This window comes from Leptosomus discolor, chromosome 7 (assembly GCF_034619465.1).
Source record: "Leptosomus discolor isolate bLepDis1 chromosome 7, bLepDis1.hap2, whole genome shotgun sequence".
Lineage (NCBI taxonomy): Eukaryota > Metazoa > Chordata > Aves > Leptosomiformes > Leptosomidae > Leptosomus > Leptosomus discolor.
In genome coordinates this window covers 29876393-29901278 of record NC_141397.1, presented here as the reverse complement: position 1 = coordinate 29901278, position 24886 = coordinate 29876393, and the positions used below count along the sequence as shown (strand labels likewise).

Here is a 24886-nt window from a genome sequence, read left to right as displayed (position 1 = left end):
CTGTAACTAAACTATAAAATGTTAGCACATCTTTTAAGTGAAAACTTTGTAAATAATGTTCAGATTACTTCCTTAAGCATTTCCACTCAGACCCAGTCTCCAGTTCTATAAAAGTAGGTCAAAGTCTTCCACAAGGATGGATGCGGCCCTTTTGATTTTTCTAGTTTTTCTAGAGTTGAGAAGTTATCTTGTTTAACAGTTTATTTGCTGAAAATGTGTTTCGAGGCATCCCAAAACTTTGCAAATGCATCCCACGCTCAAAGGGCCTGAGAAAGATTTAACAGAATAACACTTACTTGCTAGGAGTTACTTATTCGGCTTCACTCTCAGCCTGACTGAGAGCAGAAAGCCACACTGAGGTGTCACAGACCATGACCAAATATGTGAAGAAAAAAAACAAATGCCAAATAGCAATGACAAGTTAGGGACTCTTGTGGAGATGAAAGGGATATGCTGCATCTTTCCAGCTCTTCAGCTGGAGACTAAGCTATCTCCTTGGTCAGTGCTCTCAAGATCAAGCTCCTGGAGAAAATGGAAATTCTTTTCCAGCTTTAAGGATTTATGTTTTAATTTTGGCTTCATTACAGTGGCCTTATTAGCACATTTCACAGTGAACACATTTAACTGTGTAGGACATAACAGATTTCATTTCAGTCTAAATTATCTCCACTTAGATTTTCACCGGAAAAAAGAAAATCTGTAAATGGCATCACCCTCAATTTTTACCATTGTGTCAGGGCATCTTCTAAAATTAGGTAATGCAACCGGATTGCCCTTTTCTCCCCAACTCTCCCTTACACAAGAGTGTGTAACTACAGTTTCAGCCATACATGTTGCAAACACAATTTTCGCAAGCATTTGGGAAAAATTCTTTCGCTATTAATTTGTCTTCAGTGCGAAAGGCCAGCATGGGCTGGTGCACTAATGGTGACGAGGCCTTGCAATACTTGCTTGCGGAGAGAAAAACTCATCTTCCATTCTCAGAAATCATTTTTTTTATGAGCTATCATGTCCTGATTTAAAGATGTGAATTCTTACTATAAATTTTGGTAAAATAATAAACAAATATAAGCCCTGATTTATTTTAATAATAAAAATTTTCTCATGCCACTGTGGCTTATTCTTCACAAACAGGAATATGCTATTTCAACTTGCAATCTTTTATACAGATATAACTATGCCGAGGGGATTGACCACTGTCCCAGCACAACTACATGCACAGTAAGACTCTTTTACTATCTGGTATAGTTAAAGCTTTAAAATTATGGAAAATTATGTCCACTGAAATTCAAGTAACTCTTTAACATAGTTAGGATATCACTTGCTTGCTCTTGCTATGTTTCATTTCCTGGTAAATAGTAGTGGTCAGTGATAAAGTTTTGCAATCTTTTTCACACATTTAATTAAGCGCTTCAGTTTAGGATTCTTAGCAAACAAAGATGAAATTAAGCAAACAATCAGTCCCAAACACAGAAAAAGAGTCCCACTGATTTGGCCCAAATACAGTAAATTCTATAAGCATGCATAATTTAAAGGTACTGCATACTCACACTGAGGAAAGCAACGAGCACAGAAAAAATTGGGGAAAAGAATACGGAAAAGAAAGTTGTATATGGATCCATAAACATTTTTTAGATATATCTGTTCATGCAGATTTCTGTCTAAAACAATCATGACAGAGCCTGGTCTAAGAATATGTAAGAAACTTCCCCCTGCCCCCCCCTAAAAAAGAACGGCTTTTAAAAACTGTCAGTATAAACTTACTACCTTCAGTTACAAGCAAGATCTGTTTTCTGACCACCCTGCCCAAATCCTGACCTGTCTTTGCTGATGCTCTGAATTCTAAAACCAGCCACACACATTTCACACAAATTATGGGTTAAATTCTACATGTACCTGTATGCATATGTAACACAACGTAGTTTTTATTGGTGCGACCACCTACTACTTCCAGTAAACACAAATTATAAATTCTTTTACACATTCTTTTAAACTTCTAGTCTGGATGCCTGCTACAGATTGCAAAGCCTACCATACATGTATGTACTTATATACAGATCCCCTTCCTCTGCACTCTAAAATCAGTAGTACGAGCAAATCTTTAAGAGTTTACTTCTTTTGAGACTCGCATCTCTGTAAGACTGCAATCACACAATAGCTGCATACCGCTATGAAACACGCATCTGTACCCGTGGGCTGCCTGTGCAGCAGCGGAAGTCACTCTAAATTTAAGGGCCTGATTATTAGCATGTGTGCTTCAGTTGCTTTGTGGAATGTGTGGGAAAACTGATTATTCTTAATTACACTGTATGTCTAAAAAGCTAAAACAACAATCATGTCATCCTTACACAACAAAAATGGTATCATAATAAATGCAGCAGTGTCTTTTTCCATGAAGCTTAACTCAAATGTCTTCGGTTGCTATTTTAAGCTTCCCGTTACAAAACAGCTGATTATTTGCCAGTCATTGCTGCTGATAAAGCAGAAACTTCCAAATGTTGTTAGCACAATATTGAAGCCAACATTTAAGGGTGATAACAATGGTTTTATTCATCACCCATAAATGTACGCACACCACAGGTTACCACAGGTTACTGTCTGGTCACAGAAAGCTTCACAATCTTATTATACAAAGGAGAGTAAGGGCAAAGTGCACAGAGATTTTAATGAGATTTTGTTTTGATAAACTGCTGTCCATCACATCAAATCATTTCACATTAGCACAATAAAAGGCACTACACACACAAGGCAAAAGTCTTTTTTCCCTTCTCCTTTTTCTGACGAATGAGGCCTTCTGATATGATTCTTGAGAGCATGAGCATGATTTAACCTGCTACTCCTATGTGGTATCCTGAGCAACAGGACATTACTCAGTGAAGACAATAAACAAGAACCAGATATAAAAATTAGTCCTTGTCTTATTCACAGAAAAGGCAGAGACAGATTGTGAGCATCCAAAGGTGCAGCTTTTCAGTACAGTGTAAAAAGCTTGGGGGTTTCTAAGAAGATAATCTGTAAATTCACACTGAAAGAGATATAGTACACAACATCAACATATGCATGTTCAAAGCCAAATCTCAAGGTCCACTGTTCATGCATCAACACCTCACCCTAACAGATGTTACAGGACCTCATTAAGACTCAGCATGTTTCTAAATTTTATCCTAGAACACTGTCTGCAAACATAAAACCAGAAAAAGCTAAACCAATATCTTCAAACAAAGCTTTGAAACATATCACCAACATCTTTTTAAAAGAGATTAATTTTCATATGCCACACCATCTCCCCTCCATCTTCCCATTTACAGCAGTTTCTTCACTCACAGAATCAGCGAGTAATTACTCAGTAAAACACTGTGACCACACATAGGTCTCTGTTTATGTGCTTAAAGTACTTCCCCGGTATTAATGGTTATGGTCAAAGAGAAAAGTTGGTTTCTTGCAGCCTTGGAACCACACGAAAATGATAATGTTACTTTTAATTTGTTGCATAATTTGTCTTCGAGTACACTTCGAAGATTCCAGTGTGACATTTGATTCAATGCAAAGGTCATTCAAGGACAAGCATTCTCTAGCCTTAGTGTAGATTAAATGCTGTAATTAAGGTGATGTATTTGGGATTTGACTGACCTGTACACAGGCTGTCTTCTGCCAACCAAATGTATCTACAGCATATGTTGATTTTTTTTTTCTCTCTCCAACCCTACCAAACACTGCTTCCCAAATACACTGAAGAGTAGTTTTGCCTCAGATCCAGAACAGTTACTTTCCTTCCAGATGGGATAAACTTGGCACATCATTTCTCTACCTTTGTACATTGGTTTTAATAAAGCATTAGCTGCACCACAGAACCATGGTGTAGCATCATTCTTTTTTCTTTCAAGGGAACAGCACAATCATTTCATAACAACTTAATATTTAATTACTGTAACAAATGGGAACAAGATCAAGAAGTTTGGTCAGTGGTGGTTCTGAGCAATACATGTAAATCATAAAGACCACACACTTTAAAACTATTTGCCTACTTTGCACTCTCTTCCAGTGGAATCAAACGGTAAAAATAAAAAAATGTAAATTTCATGGACTGAATTAATATATGCTGAATGTTCTCACTGAACAAACTGAAAAACGGCATTCCAGACAAAGATTTCACTTTTTCCCTCTGGTCTTCTCAACCTGCACTAATTGTCGCTCTCTTCACTGCCACATTGCAGGATGTACTCTCCTGCAACTTCACAGTTATCACAGTCTACCAGACAGATCAGTATTAAGAATATCTGCAATATTTCCCTTTGCAGAGCAGAGAAGTTTGACTGGATGTCATGAGCTTGTGAGAAAGGCGTTTATGGTAAGAGTGGGAATGATTACTTTGGTCTCTGAGATGAGGCAGAACACCGGTGCTGATGTTAAGGAAAGCACACTACAGACCACCACCAGAAAGACCATTCACTTCTAGAGAACCCACGATCCATTAGACAATTTTTCTGATCAACCTTCAAGTTCTATATGTGTGAGTGCAGAAAAAAATGACTGCCCAACTGATCCAGGAGCAAAGCAGATGAGAACTATTAAATGTGCTCTGATGCATCTTGCTGAAAGGGCCAACAAAGTTAACACAAAAATCACAGCATCAAATAGGGATATCTACGTTCGGCATTATACTGTATTGCTCCCAACGCTCACTCAGGAAGCAGGACAGCCTAGTTCTGCTCTCCAGACCACATCATGTTTTCACTCAGTTGTTGCCTAGTATAGGAACAGACTGCAACCAAGGCCTCTCCAACCCCAGTTCACTGTCCTAAGAAATACGTTGGAAACAGGATCTCTCTATTCTTCTTCTGGTCAGATGATGTTTGCACTGTTCACTTCCCAATTGATTAGATACAACTAATAGATTTGCAATCTAAAGGTATCAGTTTGGAATACTATTTACCAAAAATCATATTCAGTAGTGCAATGAACACCAACTTTGGATTGCATACCCATATTTTTAGAGACGAGACTTTTTCACCCATCATCTCAAAGAACATATGCTGCAAGGAAATTAAACCATTTTCTCTGTTTTCTACTGTGATTGCAATATACGTCTAGCCTCGCCACCCAAAAAGCCATTTAAAAACTCCTGGAAGAACAGTGAACAGCTTTAAAGTGGGAAACTTGTCACTTTCCCAAATTTCAAAAATTTTAAATACCTCAATTAAAAAGAAATTCTCTGCTATTGTAAACTGGCATTAAAACTGTTCCTTGCTGTTGAAAAATAAAGTATCAGGCGCAGAATCACATTCTCCATTGCCACACTAGTTTTCCATTAGTCCTTCAACAATGAAATTACACACACACAGGCACGCACATACAAAATAAATAAACTTTAATCACAGTATCACACTGGAGCCAGTGTAATTAATGTTATGTCAGCATTTCCATTTAAGCCACTATTTTCAAGAGGTTTATAGCACAGCCATAAAAATTCAGTTAGGCTGAAATTAAGCAAACAAGGTCTTATACAGCAAGCAACATTTAAGTATATATACAGACAGCAGTCAGTTACTACTTATATGGGAATTAAGAGACGCATACTGATTTTAAAAGGCACTGCGGAGCTATTTTTTCAACAATATTTTTCTCAACATTTATAATAATCTCTCCAAAGCCTGAATCTAAGCTATGTTTCCTTACCCTTTTTCATTCTCACACAATAGTTCACACAATTTCTTCCAATTCTAGGATTGTAAGCATTGGGGTTTTTTGTTTCACTTTCAAAGTAAAACAATGCAATGAAAACATTACTTTTGAAAAACAACACACATGACCACAATCTGATCCTGATACAGGCCTCCAGGTATAACTGAAGCAGAAACGACAAATAGTTCTTACACCTTCCAAAAATCGTGAGATATAGCTGTCTGGAAAATCTGAGTACTCAAATATGAGGTTTTAAGAGTGCTGTTTAGAATTTAATTCTAAGTGAGATCCTATTTCTGTTTTCAGTAGAAATCATCAGAGTGGGATTTGTGTCATTATTTCTGTCATTTTTCCCTCTCTTCTCTTTAGCTTTAAGTGATGTAGCGGTACAACTTCCAAAAGTGACCTTTGTAATACTGACTACCTTTTTGGTAACTAACACCGAGCCAATCAGCCTGGCATTTCAAGCTGCAGTCAGTCCAAGCAAACCAGAACTTGGACTGGGCAGGCAGCACTATTAACTTAAAAGTCCTAATAACTTAATGTCCTGCTATAAAGAAGGCTCTTCAAAAAGCCGAGCTGAACCATTTGTGAGTTTCTCTGACAATTAATCAACCAAGAAGAGCAAGGGATCAAATTGATGAGTGGAACACATCCATCTATAAAGTCAGAAGTCCCTTTCCTCTTCACATTCCTGTAAATTTATACTAGGTTTCCTTAAAACCATAAAATTCAGACTTCTGTTTTCTCTAATTTTTTTGTCATTCCCAATTAGTCTGAGAAATATTGAAATATAATATCACATTACTGCAATTACAATCTTTTATCTACCTCAAATTTAGCATTCCAATTATTATAGTCTGAAAATCACTAAAATCAGAAATTAGAACATTACATGTTTTGTCAACTTAAAACTATGGTAGCCAATATTTAACCAATTTTTCATTCTAAGAACTAATAAGTCAAATTATCTACTGAGAAAGAGCTGAGGAAATTTGCATGGTAGTAGGTACTATTTTGTTTTTTAACAAAGATCTTTACATCTATGGCTCGTAGAGTGCTTTTGCATAATAAACTTAACTATTCTTTATAAAAGAACTTGTTCTGGAGAATCAACACAGCGTAAGTGTGTTTCTATTATCACAGCCTAAAATCTACATCAAATTTTATCCATGTTTGTACAAAATAATCTCCTTGCACCGCTCTATCCCCACCAAAGTCTGACGGACATAGCTATGCCAATAATATGGTGGGAGAAGGCAATAGGAGGAGACAGAAGAAGGAGAAATAGAAAATCCCAACTTTCAAAAAGGTTCTCACATTTTTCCCCTGAAGATTCAAAAGGAAAAAAAGACAACTTAGTTTCCACTCACAGGTACATCATGCTGTTCTTTAACATTCACACTTGATTCTTATTAATTGCTAGGTTTATTTTGAGGTTTCATCTTGCCTTATGCTGTCATAATTACTTTTTTTTTGGCTCTGGGTGGCTGAGGGCCAACCGTTCTCTCATAAAAGAGAGTATGAACACCCAAATGACAATTCTGATTTAATCATGGGAGAATCCTAGGACTTTGGGTTTATTTAGGGCAAGATTCTGACTCTGAAGATTGCTCAGTGTCACAAAGTTCTAATTTCTTGGCACAATCAGCCAATTTACTTCCACTGTCAATTTAAACCCTTACTTTTCACTTTCTTAAAGAAACGCCCAATTGCAAACCACAGTAGCCATTTAAAAGGTTGAGCCATGACTATATTTGCCACTGCCAAAAACTGCAACATCAGAAAAAGTGCAAAATCACTGCATTTCTGCCACAAATAATTGCCATAAGTTGATACTGAACACTGTACCAGCACCACTGTACCTCAGTCAACTGACAAGTAAGTACGAACATACACTGCTTCTGCTGGAGTCTTTTGCAAAAAGCACATATTATTTTACATATTTTCATAATAAACAATTTACAGAAACTAAACCGAAGCAAGTACACATGGCATTGCAATTAAATCATAGTCAGTCACATGTAGTCAAGTAAGTTTAAAGCTACCCAGCTACTGCTGTCCCTATACCATAGCACAGTCATGTTACAGTCTACATGTTAACAGCAAAGATCTCCAGTACAAATGAACATCTCATAAAGAGCAGATGAACCTTGTCACAGAAATTATCCCAGGTATCAAGGGGCCCAGTCCAGTTATGGGCTGAGGGATGGTGCCAGAAAGTCTGGAGGAGCAGCCTGGCATCTGGCCTTCATCATGCTCTCGCCTCTCTCTTTGTTAAGCTGCCCAAGTCAAAGGGCTGGTCTCCTAATGATCCAGATGGCCTTCTGGTGACACTGGGGTTGGCATCAAATGGGCAGCAGCAAACCGGCACACAGACTTGCCATTGTGCTGGGAAGGACTAAAACCGGCTGCTGGCAGCAGCTTAGCCTGCTCTTGCACCCCTGATGACAGCCTAAAGTCTGCCTGCCCACCGTTCCCTGGAGTTGGCTATGAAATGACCTTTCACAGAAACAAGGTTCTTGTCCCTCGATTATATGAAGCTGATTATCTGATTGCTACTCTTGGGGAAGGGGAAGAAGCATCAAACAGGAGGAAGAGGTGTGTGGATTTGTAAGACCATTCTTCCTTCCCCCAGGGTGCAAATGAAAGCATTAGGATATTTAATAATATTCCTTTATAACAGTACCAAAAAATAATATATAGAGAGTAGTAACAAAATGCATTTAAACTGTTACATTAATTAAGATGAACAGAGACAGCTTTCAGTAACAGTGGGATAGTGGTACATTTAATTTCCTTCCAATATATGTTTCCTTTCACAGTTACAAAGCTTGGACATTTTATTAGACATTGACAAAGCCATGCTTGTAAGTGGGAAAGATCACTAGTGAACATCATCCAGGGAGTCACACCAATTTTCACAAGTTACATACTGAAGCACAAGACTTTTTAGACAAATAATATATTTCTCCACCTACTTGACTTCATGGAATCACAGAATATCATGTTGGAAGAGACCTCAAGGACCATCTGGTCCAACCTTTCTTGGGAAAAACACGGTCAAGGTAAGATGGCCCATCACTCTGGCCAGCTGAATCTTAAGTGTCCAATGGCTGATTATTCTCGTTGTGAAAAAAAATCTTCCTTTTGCATCTAATCAGAATCTCCCCACGAGTAACTTGTACCCATTACCCCTTGTCTTTTCCATGTAAAAAGGGAGTCTCCATCTTCTTTGTAGCCACCCTTTAAATCATGGAACATGATGATAAGGTCTCCCCTAAGCCTTCTTTTTCTCAAGACTGAACAAAGCCAATTCTCTCAGCCTTTCCTCAAACGGCAGGCATCCCAGTTCTTTGATCATCTTTGTGGCCCTTCTCTGGACCCTCTCCAGCCTGTCCACATCTCTTTTGTACAGCAGGGACCAAAACTGAACACAGTATTCCAGGTGTGGCCTGACAAGGGCTGAATGCACTGGGATAATGACTCCTTTGTCTCTGCTGGTGATGCCCTTGTTGATGCAACCCAGCATCCTGTTGGCTTTCTTTGCTGCTGCAGCACACTGTTCACTCATATCAAGCTTGTTGTCCACCAGGACCCTCGGGTCCCTTTCCACAGAGCTGCTCCCCAGCCAGGTAGATCCCAGCCCATGCTGCACTCCTGGATTATGTTTTTCTTACAGTTGTCCTTGTTGAACTTCATAAGGTTCTTGTTAGCCGACTCTTCCAGCCCGTCCAGGTCTTCCTGCAGGGTGGCTCTCCCTTCCAAAGTGTTCACTTCCCCACTCAGTTTGGTATCATCAGCAAAATTCATCGGGGTACACTTGATCCCACCATCCAGGTCACTTATGAAGATATTAAACAGCACTGGGCCCAATATTTATCCCTGGGGGACCCCACTTGTGACAGGTTGCCAGTTTGAAAAGCAGTTATTTACCACCACCCTCTGGGTGTGATCTGTCATCTGGTTCCCCACCCACCACACAGATCACTTGTCTAGACTATATCACAGCAGTTTCTCTAGGAGGAGTCTGTGGGGAACCATACTGAAAGCCTTGGAGAAATCCAGCGAGACAATGTGCACCACTCACCCCACATCAACCGAGCAGGTTACTTTGTCGTAGATTTGTCTTTTTCTTTTCAAAATCTGTACAAGTTAAAACAAAATACACCTAGTGTCCTGGTTTGGGCTAAATCAGAACTAATTCTGTTTTAGTGCTTTAATTTTTCAGTTAAGTCTCCTCTAACTACCAGCACTTTCTGAAACAGCAGCATGTTTTTCCAGACAGTGACTGCTCCTAGCAGTGATAAGACCTGGTGTTTATAGTTCGTACCAAGGAATGGTACGCAGAGAGGCCCTTGCTTATACTTGTTCTTATGGCGACCAAGGTCACTGCTAAATCTTGTACTCCGTGTTGGGGTGCCAGGAGTGAAAAGAGTCGCACCTACAGGGAGGAGCGAACTGGACAGGTGGCCCAAACCTGACCAACAGAGTGTTCCATCCCATAGACGTCATATTCAGTATAAAGCTGAGAGATCATGAGGGTCTCGCCCCTTCGCTCTTCTTCGATGGCCGACATCTGAGGAGGACTGATCCGTGAATCCCTGAATCCAGTGCCTGAGTCCAGCTCCTGCATCCCGTCCCTGTCTGCTGCCGAGTCCAGCCTGGGACTGCCCCAGTGCCAGCCCTGCGGTGTGGTGGTGACGTATTGTCATCAGGGTGGGGGGGAGTTGGGTTCAGTATTGGTTTTGTATATATTTGTACATACTGTATATATTTCATTTTTTTTCCTTATTCTTATTATTATCTTTTCTTTTATTGTTATTGTTCCATTAAAGCTGTTTTAGTTTTCTTTTCCAAACCGTAAAGTCTCTCTCCCTTGTTCTCTCTCCTTTTCCCTTTTGGGAGGGGAGAGGGGTTAGTAGAGAGTGTCTGTCATTCGTTAGTGGCCGGCCCAGCCTCAAACCGTGACACCTAGTGAGCAAACAAAGCAACCTCAAGCTGCTGTAAAGAATGTAAAAATCAACTGAAAAAAGTGGGCATATGATTGTCCACTAGACTTCAGCTTCCAAATGAAAATGAAGGTCCTATAGAATAAGGTTTGTATTCATTTCACATACAAAGAAAACCCTGGTTTTCAAATGTATAAAACAGGAGTTCAGCCTCTCCCTCCACCCACAGAAGTTTAAAGCCTACTCAAAATCTTCTTTGTGGTAAAACCTGATCAATCGGGAAAAATAACAGGAAGTCTATGGTGGCATATGATTGCCTACCCGGAGTGTTTTGGCATTTCAAGGTTTAAACTAGACAATTTGTGTTCCTCTATAGAGACTCTGCAGAAGTACCAAGGCCAGCTCAAGCTAACGGCCTTCGCATTTGTCCTGGTTTTCAACGGATTGCAGGACATGAACTGAGCCCCATCTTCCTAACAGCCCTTCTAAAGCTGATACAAGTGCAACGATACTTGTAAAATGCAATACACAATGAATACACTGCTAATAGTATTCAGGCTGGGATCTAGGGGTATTTCAGTAATACCTATTTAGACAGCAGCATACATCCCTTTATACAGCAGTGGTCATCTCCTACTTGGCTGTTTCTGAAAACCCTGTGCTGCTAGTCTGCTGTTGACATCAAGAATCATGAACTTAGACAGCAAACAGAAGGGAATCAAGATTTCCACTGATTATTATTACATTTACACTGTTAAAATACCACCTACAGTTCGCAGAAAGACAGACAGCTTCAGGAGGCAGAGATAGATTTTTCCCTTTCCCTTCTCATATCGGTTAGCAGAATGCAAACTGAAAGATCAGAAAGCAGTCATGTCATGAATGTGTTAAAACAAGGGTTGCGTATGAGGTAGGAAAGGCACAGACATATCAGGAGAAAGGAAAGAAAAAGCATTATTATTATGTACCTGGGATCATGTTTGCTCACATGCAGACAACAGAAGTAGCAAATAGTAAAAGAGGGCTTGAACATTTTCCTGGACAACTCTTCTATGCAAAACACCTCTTCGGATAAGAAAGGGAAGGAAGGGATAGGAATTCTGTGAACCCGAACAACCGCAGCTGCCAGTCATTCTGCCAACTGCATCACAGGCTGCACTTTCCACACAAGTGTCCACAGACAGATGTCCGAGACAGGGGTTTGGCAGAGAAGTATTTTGTGAATATGGACCAGCAATGAACTTGAATAACAGATGCAGAAGTTCCTAAACCTTGTTAGATCCACAGAAATAAGCAAATACCTGATTCAAAAAGGGTGTACTCATTCTAAACCTGACAGCTCATTTAAGTTAGACATGAATATTTTGGAAGAGAAAGGAAAGAATTTAGCAGGCAAAAAAGTGTGCAGTGATTTAAACTCTTGAACTAGGACAACCTAATCCGATGAACTGTTGTTTTATGTTCTGAGGAACCATAATATGATTTGTTGTTATGAAAATTACTATTGTTTTAAATTATCCAACAGTTTTCCTCCAGCTAGAACCAATAGTAATAGCTGTAGAATTAGTGGCAGCAATGACTTGAGAGGTCATTATTTTAGCTATTAGCATTTAAGGAACATTTTAACCCACTGAATACTAATGGATTTAGCTTAAAAGAAAATTAAATAGTCACTGCGTAGAGCATATCAGTAGCCTGAAAATCATCTACAGATAGATCATCACCATCATTCCATGTTAAATAATCAAAGCAAAAACACATAACTAATTCTGACTAGTATCTCCGTCCTAAGACTGAATTTCTTTAATTTTCCCAAGCAAAAACACAGTGGCTGGCTCTCCATAAACAATCACTGCATGCTTTTCATGCTGTTCTGTACCCTACTGGCTAAAACAGATGAATATAGAGTCTATGGAAAATTGCTAAGGAACCAAGGCTCTTAAAATGCGATGTAAGGTGAGAATCAAGGAGTGGAAGAACAAAGATTGTCCTTTTGGAGAAGAATTGTAATCCAAGTGCCTTTGTTTTCTACAGCAGCACAGGAGTGGCAAGTACCAAACAGGAACACAGGAAAAAAGTTTATCGTGATTGGAGAGCTAAATATTGCTGTAATCATAAACTTGGAAAAAAGGTTTTGATCAGTGCTCAGAAGATCAGTTTCTTGGCCCAGCTGGCATTTAGACTGAAATAAAACACAAACTCTAACACTGCTAATTTTTTTCGTATGGACATAGTCATAAACAGCCCGTAGACAGATTACAGGCACCAGTCTACTCCTAATGAAGTCCATCACTGCTTCCCCTCAGGTACGTCACAAAGTTCGCATGTTTCAAAAGCAAGCAGTCATATAGGGACTTTAGCGTCCAAAAACTTCGTTGGCCATGCCATTTTGTCTCAGTTGGCCAAATCATACCAACAGCATGTAATTATATACTGCCAAGAACACACATTTTCTGCTGCAAGGTGTTCTCATGTTCTGCTTCTTTTTGAGGCAGGGTGGCTGAGAACAGTCTAGGTCCATTAAACAACTGTGGATCTAGTGACTCTACATTGGAGGCAGAAAAGCAAACTGCTGTCTAAATTTAAAAATTAAAAAAAAAAAAAAGAAAAAAAAGAGAAACAGGATCTCCAGGTTACCTCTATGTCACACATTCTTCCCCCACATCCCCATTCATGGATGACCTCAGCTTGCCTAACAGGCAAACTATCCTTTCTGGATGAAGGCTGGGCAAATTTGTGCCTTCAACAGACATCTTACACTTTCTTTTGAAAAAACAGATGTTATTTCAAGGAAATCAACATTTTTCAGCCCTCTGGCTTTGAAGTAGTCACTGAAATACATAATTCCATACTCTGGACACCAGCAAAGGACTGGCCAAAAAACAAGTCACAGTAAAGTAGCAGTAAAGGATTGCAACACACCTAGGTATTGGTAAGTACCCCTGTCCTGGTTTGAAAGACAGGTGTCTGCCGAGGAAGGCAGGAGCCTCCCTTGAAATGGAAAATGCAACCCCCTTCCCTCCAAATTATTATAATTTTGAAATGAAGGGGCCTTCAGGCAAAGATATGGAGAATAGGAGTAATAGTTCTTTACTAATATATATATATAACACAAGGCAGAAAACAAACAACCCACTGGTTTACACTGACAAGAGTCAGAAATACAACCTGACACCCTGTTAGGGTGGCAGTAGCAGTCCGATAAGATGGTGGCTGCAGTCCTCCTGAAGTGATGGGTGTAGTTCTGTCGAAGCAGCGATCTTGTAAAAGGGTCTGGTCTTCCTCCGAAGGTCCAGTGGTAGGTAGGTAGCTCTTGTCCTCTGGAACTCCGGGGGGGGGGTGGGGAAACTCCTCTGGGAATCCAGTGGAAGAAGGCTGCTAGGGTGTTCGAGATCTCAGTTTTTATTTAGCATGGACTGCTTGGCTCCTTCCCCCCAGGCGGAGCATCTCACAATGGGATGGGGAGTCGTGAGGCAGTTCCTTGATGGGCCATTAACAGGAGATAGCCCAGGAGCGAGTTATCGATAGGTCAGGCGATAAGGCATTGTTGTGCCCAGTAACAGGAGATAGTCCAGAGGGGGGAGGCCGGGAGCACCGCCCCACCTGGTCTCAACAGCTCCTGAAGATGGTAATAGAATACTTTTTTGGGGGCACATCTTACACTGTAACCTAGGACAACCCCCTTCATCCCTAAGTTCTAGTTATGCACAGGCAAAGTAAGCGCTTTACAAACGTCTAAGAGGCTGTCCTCCACGTTGCAGAAGAAGCTGTGCCAGATGTGCAAGAAGATGCATGAGGATTCTGCAGCTACTCAACCTGCATCAGCTGCCTCCATATCTACACATCGACACAGAAGACCTGGCAAAACATGCTGCTGACTTCTTAGGGCAACAAGCTACTCTTGAAATGCCTTTTCACTGCACTTCATTCTCAGAATTTTCTGCTCTTCCTAAAATGAGAGTTGCATTCATGCCAACAGATGGAAAATATCATCATCTAGAGCTGGATCCATGCCTTGCTACTAGCTGGAACAAAAGCCATGGAAGTACTTTAGTAAGATGAGTTAAAAACATTTTTTTATAGTGGCCTGTGGATGAAAAGTTTTTCCCACAATACACTGCAGAAAAACTCATATAGTATGCATCTTAGTGAAGTACTTGTAGAGCTTTCTGTGCTTAACCTAGTGCCAGTGTAGACACAGTGCACTCATCTGACTTGCATACGTATTTAACAAGCAGGTGCTTCATGGTAAAAACACTTTACAGAAACTATGCCAAAAAAAAACTCAACGACAAACCAATCCCCCAAAAAACTCCAAGACGTGGAGCAGATGAAAAGATACCATCATAGGCAGGTCTATCTCAACTACAGAAAAGAAAATACTCTTAATATGAATGGAAAAGATTGCAACAGAGAATCAGAGGGAAATCCCTAGTCCTGGAACTCAGTTTCATAGACAGAGAGGGGAAATCAAAAGGTCACATACGTATGTCAGGGAATATTTGAAGAATCCAAGGATTGGCACTGAGACGGAAAAATGGGTGATTTCCCTTTCTAAGGCACGATCCCAATCAATGCTTCACTAAAGAAATTACAGGAAAACTAGAGTAGAGAAGGGACTGCCAAATCCCCAGCCATGAAACTCCGACATTCAGCAACTCTCTGAAGCAACATCTTGATGGATGAACTGTACTTTGGGTCTACCATGGTGCTATCATTCTACATAGCTATTATCAATGCTGTTCAGTGTAGCAGTATTATTCATATTCACAAAGCAGTTTTCTTTTTCCCTCTGTCTCCAGACCTTTCTTTTTCATGTGTAAATCTTTTTTAGCGATATGCTCAGTTACACTGAAGAGCAAAAGATTTATCACTGAACAACACAGGTCCCTTGTCTCATGGGATGTAATTTTTCAGACTGTGGGTCAGGGACCTTTCCATTTCACTGCAACACCCAAGAGACTAGTTTTATCTGCAGTGTGAATTTCCCATACCTTTAGTAATTTCTACTCAAGAGAAAATTTAAACTACCATTCAAAATTGAGTAGAGCTCCATCTCTTATGAAAAAGCTACATTATTTTAGACTTTTGTCTCTTCACCTCCCACTTCTTGCCTTCTGCATCCCTCCAAATCTCAAACAAAGACACAAAAGGTGCAAGTGACTTGCATACCATTGAGGTTTCTTCCTATCAGTAAAAAACCCAAAATACCTCTGAAAAAAAACTACAACCATCCTTCTCTCAAGTCAGCCTCATCTTATCAGATACTGGATTCTACTCCCTGACTGCTTGGCAGGTCACCTCTGGCTTTTACAGTGCTAAAGGCTTTTCCCTGACTTGACTAGAAATTGCTAATCCTCCCCTTCGGAATCCTTGAAGCAGTGGCCTTAGGCTAAAATGTATAAAATATGTCATTGCCCTGCTGTTGTTCTCTGCATTTTGCATCCACAGGCTGGCATCCTATAAAGCAGTTTCTGGTACCGTCATTACAATTTCTAAGAATCAGAGGGAAAATTGAAATTTTTAAGGAAAATAAGACAAATTCAATTAATTGCAGATACTTAAAAAACCCTGTAATACTTTCATTACTGTGTTAATAGTACTATTAACTACTTCCTTCATCAGTTAAGTGTTTCGGGATTTGGGTTTTTTTTTAAAATCAAGCTTCTACAGGATTATAGCCATTATAACTTAACACGATTTTTTTAACATTCCTGAAATCCAAGCATGACACTGGCTTCCCTTCACAATTTCCCATTTCCATTGTCCATTAACTGAATGTTGCATAGCAGAGTTTTAAGGATAACTTTGGAAAAAAAAAATATTTATTAGGGATTTGTTTTATTTCAATTGGCAAGAAAACAAAAAGAAAACAATTACAACTGTTTCAAAAAGTCTATTCACCAAACAAAGGCAAGCATTAAAATAAAATTAGTTTTCTGGTTTCAGCTGCTAAGAGCAATGTAACTCATCGTTCAGGATCAAACCACCAATGTCTACTCATAACAGGGTACAGTTACATAAAATGAAGGCTGGCACTGCATTGTGCCCAGATACTTGAGGCTTGGATTCTTAACTATGTATTTCCTTCCTTTTATGATCTTAAGCCAGAGAACAATAGCTGTGTTTTAATCTTGCCTTTTGTGAATTTACTTGGTCTTTTCTTTCAAGTGTTTACATACAATGATACAGCCCTGAGTGATGCCACAAAGTAACACATCATCCAAATCTAGCTGTTTACCACATATGCTATGATATCATTCAAGGCTGAACGAATCAATTTTTTTTCCCATGGAATGATAATGGATTCATAACAAAGAAGTGGATTTTTTTTTTAAATGTCATTCACCCATGTCTGCATCAGATGGCATGCTTATGATTAAAGGCTGCAATATTATGATTCCCCAAACTTACTCTAAATTATTTTCAAATGGAAAGAGAAAAGGATATCTGGAAAAAACCTTCAGCAGCATAACCAAGCCCCTTTGTTCTTCTCATTTTATAAAGACTGCATGACTGGAATTCTGCACCAGATTCTCAAGCCATTGCAAACTGGTTTGACTTTACTACAGTCAAACAAACAAATAAAAAGACACCATTTCATGAAACAAAACCAACTTGTACAGCCTAATTATGTCATCAATCTCATGTTTTCTTTTTTATTACAATACTGGCAATGTAAAATATAGGTGCACAAAAAAGAAAATTAAGATGAATACAGATAAACTGATCAGTTATTAGTGAGAAATTCTACAATACAGAAAGTTTTAGAACTTCACATTTTCCAGAGGAATTTGAACAAAACAGGTTTTGTCTCTGAGAGGTAACAACTACCTCCTGGTAGGAGCATAGAGGACTTTCAGGCTAAGGATTGGTTCCTCTGCAGCTACTGATACAGTGCCACATGATAACCTCACATTTTCAGAGGACTACCTTCTTGATTTTGCCACATTCGGCTTTCACTTGATTTCATTAATGTTTTCTGACCATCTGTAGGGTCCACACAGATGCCAGAGTCTTGTATATTCCTAATACTAGAATAATCAGAGATAAACTTTTTTTTTTAAATGTTCAAATAAACAAGATGGCAAAAGGAAATGTCTAAACTTTAAATAAATAAAAGAATATTAAGACCTGAAAGATATTTTGCTTTTTAGATGTTTTTTTCCCCAGCTTTCAGTAATTTTTATCTATTGCTCTCTATATATTCCTCTTAATTCCAAAAGTTTAAAACAAAAGGCTAAACATCCTATAAAGGAAACGGAAAAAAAAAAATGCATTATTGCTCCACAGAATATTCACATTGCTTTTAAATATCCAAGTCCCATAAATCAATAATGCTGGAGAAATAGACTAAGGTGCAAATAACCTATATAACAAATTTCTACTGTATTTTGCATTCTTCAGGGAAAAATAGACTTTGTAAGCAGAATGAATTTGACTCTGTCATCTAAAAAATACCTATCTTGCCTGGATCTTTCTTTTCAATATACAAAAGAACAGATCCATATTGGTTTGCTTTCCATAATGCGTAATATTATTGTACAATGTGAAACATAACTTTTTTTTTTTTCTTCAGAAGGAAGCTAAATTTAGCATTAAGATTAAAGCATGCTTTCTGTCTACACAGGAGACTTCAGAGAAGTAAGACCTTCCCACACAGATTTGCCATAGTCAAGCCAGCTCTGGAGATACTATACTTCCATGCTAGAGGTATAACCTTGTTGTCATTGGCCACCCTACTGTCAGGATACCAATGGCTGCAACGATTCATGTATTCTCACTATTTAGGAACCTTCCTGAAAAAAAAAACCAAACCTTTTTTTATTTGTTGTTAATCTGGAGCACTAATAGCTGTTGGATGGCAAGAACTGATGTAACCTGGCAAAGACTGATTTAAGAATTAATGTTCTAGCCCCTTTCTAGTTTTGTCTTATTTACACAAACATTTATATGAATGTAAGATGTTAACACTTTATTAAAATAAATGAGGTTTTGTTATTTCATTTATCTCAACCACCCTTTCGGGCTATGTTAAACAAGAGACATTTAAACAAATGGCTGATCAGCAGCTATGCAAAAGAATTCTAATCTAACACAGCTTCTCTCATCTGCTTCAGGATAAACTTTGACAGTTTTTGGGTTTTGTTGGTTTTTTGTTGTTTGTTTTTTTTTTTAACAAGCACAACCAACAGTTTATGTAGTAATCCAAATTGGCATGAAAGCCTGGAGTTATTTCTTTTTATTAAAATAAATGGAGCTACGAACACTTGAGGGTCAAGATGACAAGAAAAATCTAGAAGAAAACTCACTTCAATATTCTTTACAAATATGTTTCTGCTAATACTTTCAGATCTTGTACAAGAATATGCATCTTAGTTAAAAGGACGCTTCCACTGAACAATTAGAGAACCGTATCCTAGAATGACTAAAGGTGTCATTAGACTTAATGTTTTTTTGAAAATACTATCTTGCTCCTGCTTAAACTGTGAATCCCTGTCTCCTTGGAGTAGGTACTCTGTTAGCCATCTACAGGAGGAGTTTCCGACTCTGCCACGCTATAAACCAACAATACCACTGAAAGCACACCTGATCACCCTCATGTTTTGTTTTTCCTCAGCAGCCAAGCAAGTTACGTATGTCCTAACACTTTACTTCTACCAACAGCTTAAGAAACAAATCCAAGACCTTCCAGACAGGGGACATATGGCAGACCTATGCAGGAAGTTTTCCTAGTGGGAGAACAGCCTACACTGTCAGAAAAGTTATTTTGCTGGTAAAGCCGATTTGAGTTCCTGAAGTAGTTACATGCCAGGAAAGTAACCCCACTTCCAGTCCAACTGTTTACAGTAGAGCTTCTGCCAATATCGTTATGTCAGTTGAACTGTGATTTTTCCCACACATCTAACCAATATAACTACGCCGGCAACGCTTTCAAGTATAGCCAAGCTTAGCATGTGAAGCAATGGCAAAGATCATCTTTTTCCATGTCTCCATGTGATATGAGTTTTATGTGAGATGGAAAGGTTATTAAAAATCTGTCAACCCAAATGCCCTGTTTGTCAACTGGAAGAAAACACCACAAAAGATACACAGAACAATAGTCAAAAGCAAATGTTGCCACATTTTTATCTTATGAAGGAGGATTAGGGGATGTGCAGTAATTTTTTTTAACTTTTTTTTATTTTTTTTCAAAAAAATAACAGTGTCTTGCTTGCGTTAACTAAAGAAACATTTGAGTCAACTGTTACTGGGTTGGATCAACTTCATGATTCAAAGTATCCCGAATTTACAACAGATTCGTGTGTGTTTCATATTGGGACAGTTTTAATCTTAGTAAATTAAGAGCTACAATCTGTTTCATTTGATTGTATTCCATTACACTTTGTTCTCCTATAACTTGCCTTCAGAATTCAAAAGGCTTATCATTTTGAGCTGCAGTCAAAAACAAGAAAGATTGACTTCAGTAGGGAGTGGTACAGAGCTGGATTTTCTGATCCGCTTTAGTCGTGACCGAAGTACCAGCTAGCTTTGGGGATGCTCAGAATCACAGGTGCACCAACCTTGATAGAAAGATGTTCTGAATGTTTTTTTCCCCTAGGATATATATCAGATATGGAATATATGGAAGAAGTGTGAGTTGCCAGACATAAAACTAAAACAAAACACTTCTATGTAACTGTAGTCTGCAAGGAATACAGAAAGTCACAGACTAGTAAAATGTATCTATGTGCATGGATCTTTCCTATGCATAATTCCATTGGCTTCGCACACATGCTGCTTCCATAGCTCCCAGTAATAGGGTGGTTACAAAATAGTCTCATGACAGTGTTTCAAGAGAAAAGCAGGCCTTCTTTGAGGCTAGTTGTATCACTGGAGAAAATCCAGTAGTAAATTAAATCAAATGAAATCTGTCAGAGTAAAATATTACAGTTCTTAAAAAACCAAAAGCCTAGACAAAAAAATTTGAGTTTGAAACACCCTTTACACATTCTTTGCTCATTATTTGCTCTGAAAAACAAATCAGTTTATTCACCATGGGTCAGGTGCCCAGTGTCTCACACAATCACAACATAATACAACTCCTAAGCAAGACCCAGAGCTGCCACAGAACCCAAGATGTTACATGTCCCGAGTTATTTTTAAATTCGCAGATTATCATCAAGTCTCGATGATAAATATTTCCAGAACGTGATTTTTGCACAGCTGTCAAAACTTTTGTGAGGACTCAAATGCTTTTTTGCAATATAATTAGACCACTGGATCAAATAATGACACTTCTATAGTCACCATCTTAATAAAAGTTTACCTGTCACATTTAATAATTAATCAATTTTGATACACACGTTTCATGAATTACAAAAATAGCTACGTCATTTTACGAATTCCTTACTGTATCATGAAACACTATTTATGACTAACTTCAGCATGGACTGGAAACCTATATGCATACTCATCCCATGAGGCTGAAAAGAGTATCGTGAATGATTTCACCACTGTATACTTCTCTCCTGGTAGAACATAAAGCTGGCTCTGAAATTAAAAGGTCAGACTTGATTGCCTGTCTAAGTCAATTCAATCAGGACTCTGACAATGAGATTTCAACTTCACATGAAATAATTTGTTTATGAGTTATATTTATAAGTTTACCTGGATACTGAGAACACAAACATGTAATGAGATGTATTTTAAGAAAAGCATACTCCCTTACATAAGCAATCAAAATCCACTGCAGTAGCCACTCCTATGAGCTACCAAAGCTGCAAGCTTTAGTGTTTTACATTACCAGTTTAGGGAAAGTACTTACAATATTTTCACTATACAGAATTATGCTACACTATTACATGGAAACAGTTCCAAGGACACTGATGACCCCTCTGCAGTCCTTAGGATTTTACAGTACAGTGATATAACGTTCTCCCACCAAATATTACTCTCTAGAGAGCCTGATAAAGGTTTATCTTTGGATCTTTTCCCTTCCTGTTTAAACAGTATAGTTTCTATACTCTTCAATATTCTGGTTTAAATTTAATGTTCTTATACTCAAGCTTCTAACATTTCTATGTTTTTGAAATTCATTCTGTTGTCTGCTGTAACTACACAGATGTCACTAGACAACATTGTTGGCTTGACCAATTAAAAATTTAGCTGTTCCTGAAACACCTAATTCATGCAACTATCAGATAAACTCAAAGTCCCTGTTCATATTTTATTTCATCTTGCAATACGGTATCTTTAATAAATTGCACCAGGCTGCACAGTCCACATGAAGTCTACATGCCTTTTTTTTTTTTTTTCTAAACTGACAGGTCCTATTTTATTTATGAGAGCACAAAACTTGCATGGGACACTAATTTTAGACAGAAGGACTTTAATGACGTTTGGCTCATCTACATCTTTGCATTTTCTGCCAGGTCAGCAGCTAAAGGCCTTGCACTTTCGCACAAAATCTAATAAAATTACGGAAAATGACAGTGAAGAGAAAATTAATGCACCTTAAATGTATTTTAAAACATGATACAGTCCAAAAGGGAAAAAAGAAAATGGCAAAATGTATGTGATAAAAGGGGCAGGGTATGAGGAAGAACAAAAGAAAGTCTACTGGAAATAAAGCATTTTGGGTAAAAAAAAAAATCAAAAAGCTACAGAGAGAAAAGATATCCACTTTGAGAACAATTCTTAGGCCGCAGCTTATTCAGTCACCTCTAACTGATTGAAAAGTTGATGTCCAGTGGCAAGCCTATGGTATTCTCACCTCAGTCCCTAGAAGACAGTAGTCCTCAACATTAAAACCACATACAGTTCAGAAAATTGGTCATTCTTATTCAGGGAAGCCTAGGACTTAAGCTGTTTGGGAACTGAACTTCCTCTCACCGCAAAGTGTATGCCCTGGTGAATCAACACTGACAACTTCTAGAGGTTGTTAGCGTTTTTTAGAAAATGGACTTATGCTTTCAAGCTCTACCTTCTTTCTTTTCCACAAACATTTACCATAACTATTCAGAAACTGAATCTATACTAGTAGAGTTCCATACTTACTCTGTTTGAAATACAGTAAGCTGAACTAAAAAAGCCAGTTACACTTGTAAAATGGTACTCAAACTGAAAAGCAAAACACATTTGAACATACAAGATATCTAAGCTGAGAGAAAAATGCATACTGTTGCAATGGCTGAAAAACAGTTGAACTTTGCTTTTTTTAAACTTTATTATCAAGAACTATGTTCATCCATTCAGGTAGGGTTTTTTCCTGCTAATCCTAGTTTATTCCCTATTTCTACATGTACACTTGGGGTACAGCAGCTGTCATCTGATAAATACATTCAAAAGTAGAACTTCCAGGAACTCCTAGGACTGATTTTTTTTCCTACAGAAAATATTTATTCATCAACAGCAAAACTCATCATAACACATACTGTCAAAGAACAAGATAAGTTTAAAATGAAAATTGAAATCAAAAGTTGCAGTAATTTAAAAACATTTGTTATTTTGACTTTTTCAGAGTTAAATGTTTTCATTTTGAAATAAACTTCCGTTCTAATTTCCTTTATAATTTATGGCAAAATATGCTATGTAATGGAAAAAACAGAATCAAAGTGAAACATTATTTCAGTAGTTTTAGCTTCTGGAAAACAATTTTTTGTTTGGGGGCCAGGGGCATGGAGTAGGATGGGTCTTTGTTGTGCTGAGACAAAAGAAATTCTGAAATTGCAAGACTCTCACCACATGAAAGCATCCAGTTTCTCTACAACTGCACACATTGTGATATACTGCTACAGATAAAACACAGAAATGATCAACCCTGGCATGTAATCAGCAAAACACATGGAGAGCCTGAGGGAGTACCACCTTCCAACAGGCTGAATCCTGGGCAAGCCTGCAGCCTCCAAACAACCTGCATGTTATGGTGACAGCACCATTTGCAGTTCTCTTCTCCATGCTGCACCACGCTTCCTCACCTGCAGTTTAAAGTGATCAAGAACAGAGCTCTGTCACATATAAACTGCAGCAGCCTTTTCTCATTGCAGAGTAGAAGCACAACAGGTCTGAAGCATCTGCCTCTGCCATACTAATGGTTTTCACACCGTTGCACGCTGAGCCAAGATGCACAGCTAAATCACAGCTATGCTTGAGTAGGGGTCTGGCTCACACCTCAAGTAACTCCTGATCTTTATTGCACCTTTTTTTCCAAAGGCCTGAAGTCACATTCTTATTTCCCATTTGTTCCCTATAAAGTTTCCATTCAAAAATGTATTACTGAAGCACTGTCATGGAAACAGTAAAGGCTAAAACTTGACTTTAAAAACAATCTTGAAGAGTTTTAGGCAGTTTTTCTCGGACTACAGTTGCAACATGTTTTCAGGCAGAGCAATAACAGACATCACTGGTGACTGAAGAGAATATTCAAATTTATTTTTTTTTATACAACATATAAGGTGATCCTCTTTCTACTACAGAAGGGTGGGGAAAGTCTTTTGTCTTCCTGTCTTTTTCCCCCATTTGTCCAGTATTGCCACCTGCTCTTCCCTCCTGAACTCCTTTGTTGGTGCACATCATTTTGCTGCCTTTGCCACTCAGCCCCAATTTGTAAAACATCACTACCATCAGCCACTGCCACTGCCATTACCTTCCCTATAAAATGATAAGACCAGAATAATCACAGAGCTTGCTCTGCAGTTATTATTCCCTTCTCCTGTTGTTCCACCCAACAACAGAACTGAGGAGAGGGGAACATTTTATTTATTTGCAACTCTGATCATAGGATCATTGGATAAGTCAGGTTGGAAGGGACTTCAGGAAGTCTCCAGTCCATCCTCCTGCAAGGTCATCTATGAGATCACAAGAGGTTACCTAGGGCTTTATTGAATCAGTTTTAGGAAGTCTCAAAGGATGGAGGCTGCACAACCTCTTTCACTGACTGTCCTCATGGTGAAAACATAATTGCATTTAAATATGGTCTTACTGGAACATACCTTTATGCTAAGCAATCCCTGTAATAAGTATAACAAATATAAACTTATTCTTCAAATATCATGCAGTTCACCTGATCAAATGATATGCAGTGCTGCCTAATGGAGGAAACTATAAAACAGACTGGTGACCTTCTGGGTACTTCTAACAGGACTTTTGCTAGCATGGTGACTGACTTCGAACAAGTTACTTCATTTTTGTCTCAGGTTCCTCATTTACACAGTAAGTATAATGAGATTTATTTAATCTGTAGAACCTTTTGATGTTGAGTAAAAAGTCAT

General features: G+C 38.5%; 1 protein-coding gene across 1 annotated transcript in view; it reads right to left on the bottom strand.

The window, feature by feature from the left end:
* SUGCT (succinyl-CoA:glutarate-CoA transferase) overlaps positions 1–24886 on the bottom strand; it is a 327908-nt gene that overhangs the window by 209330 nt on the left and 93692 nt on the right. The gene's annotated exons all lie outside the window — the stretch shown is intronic.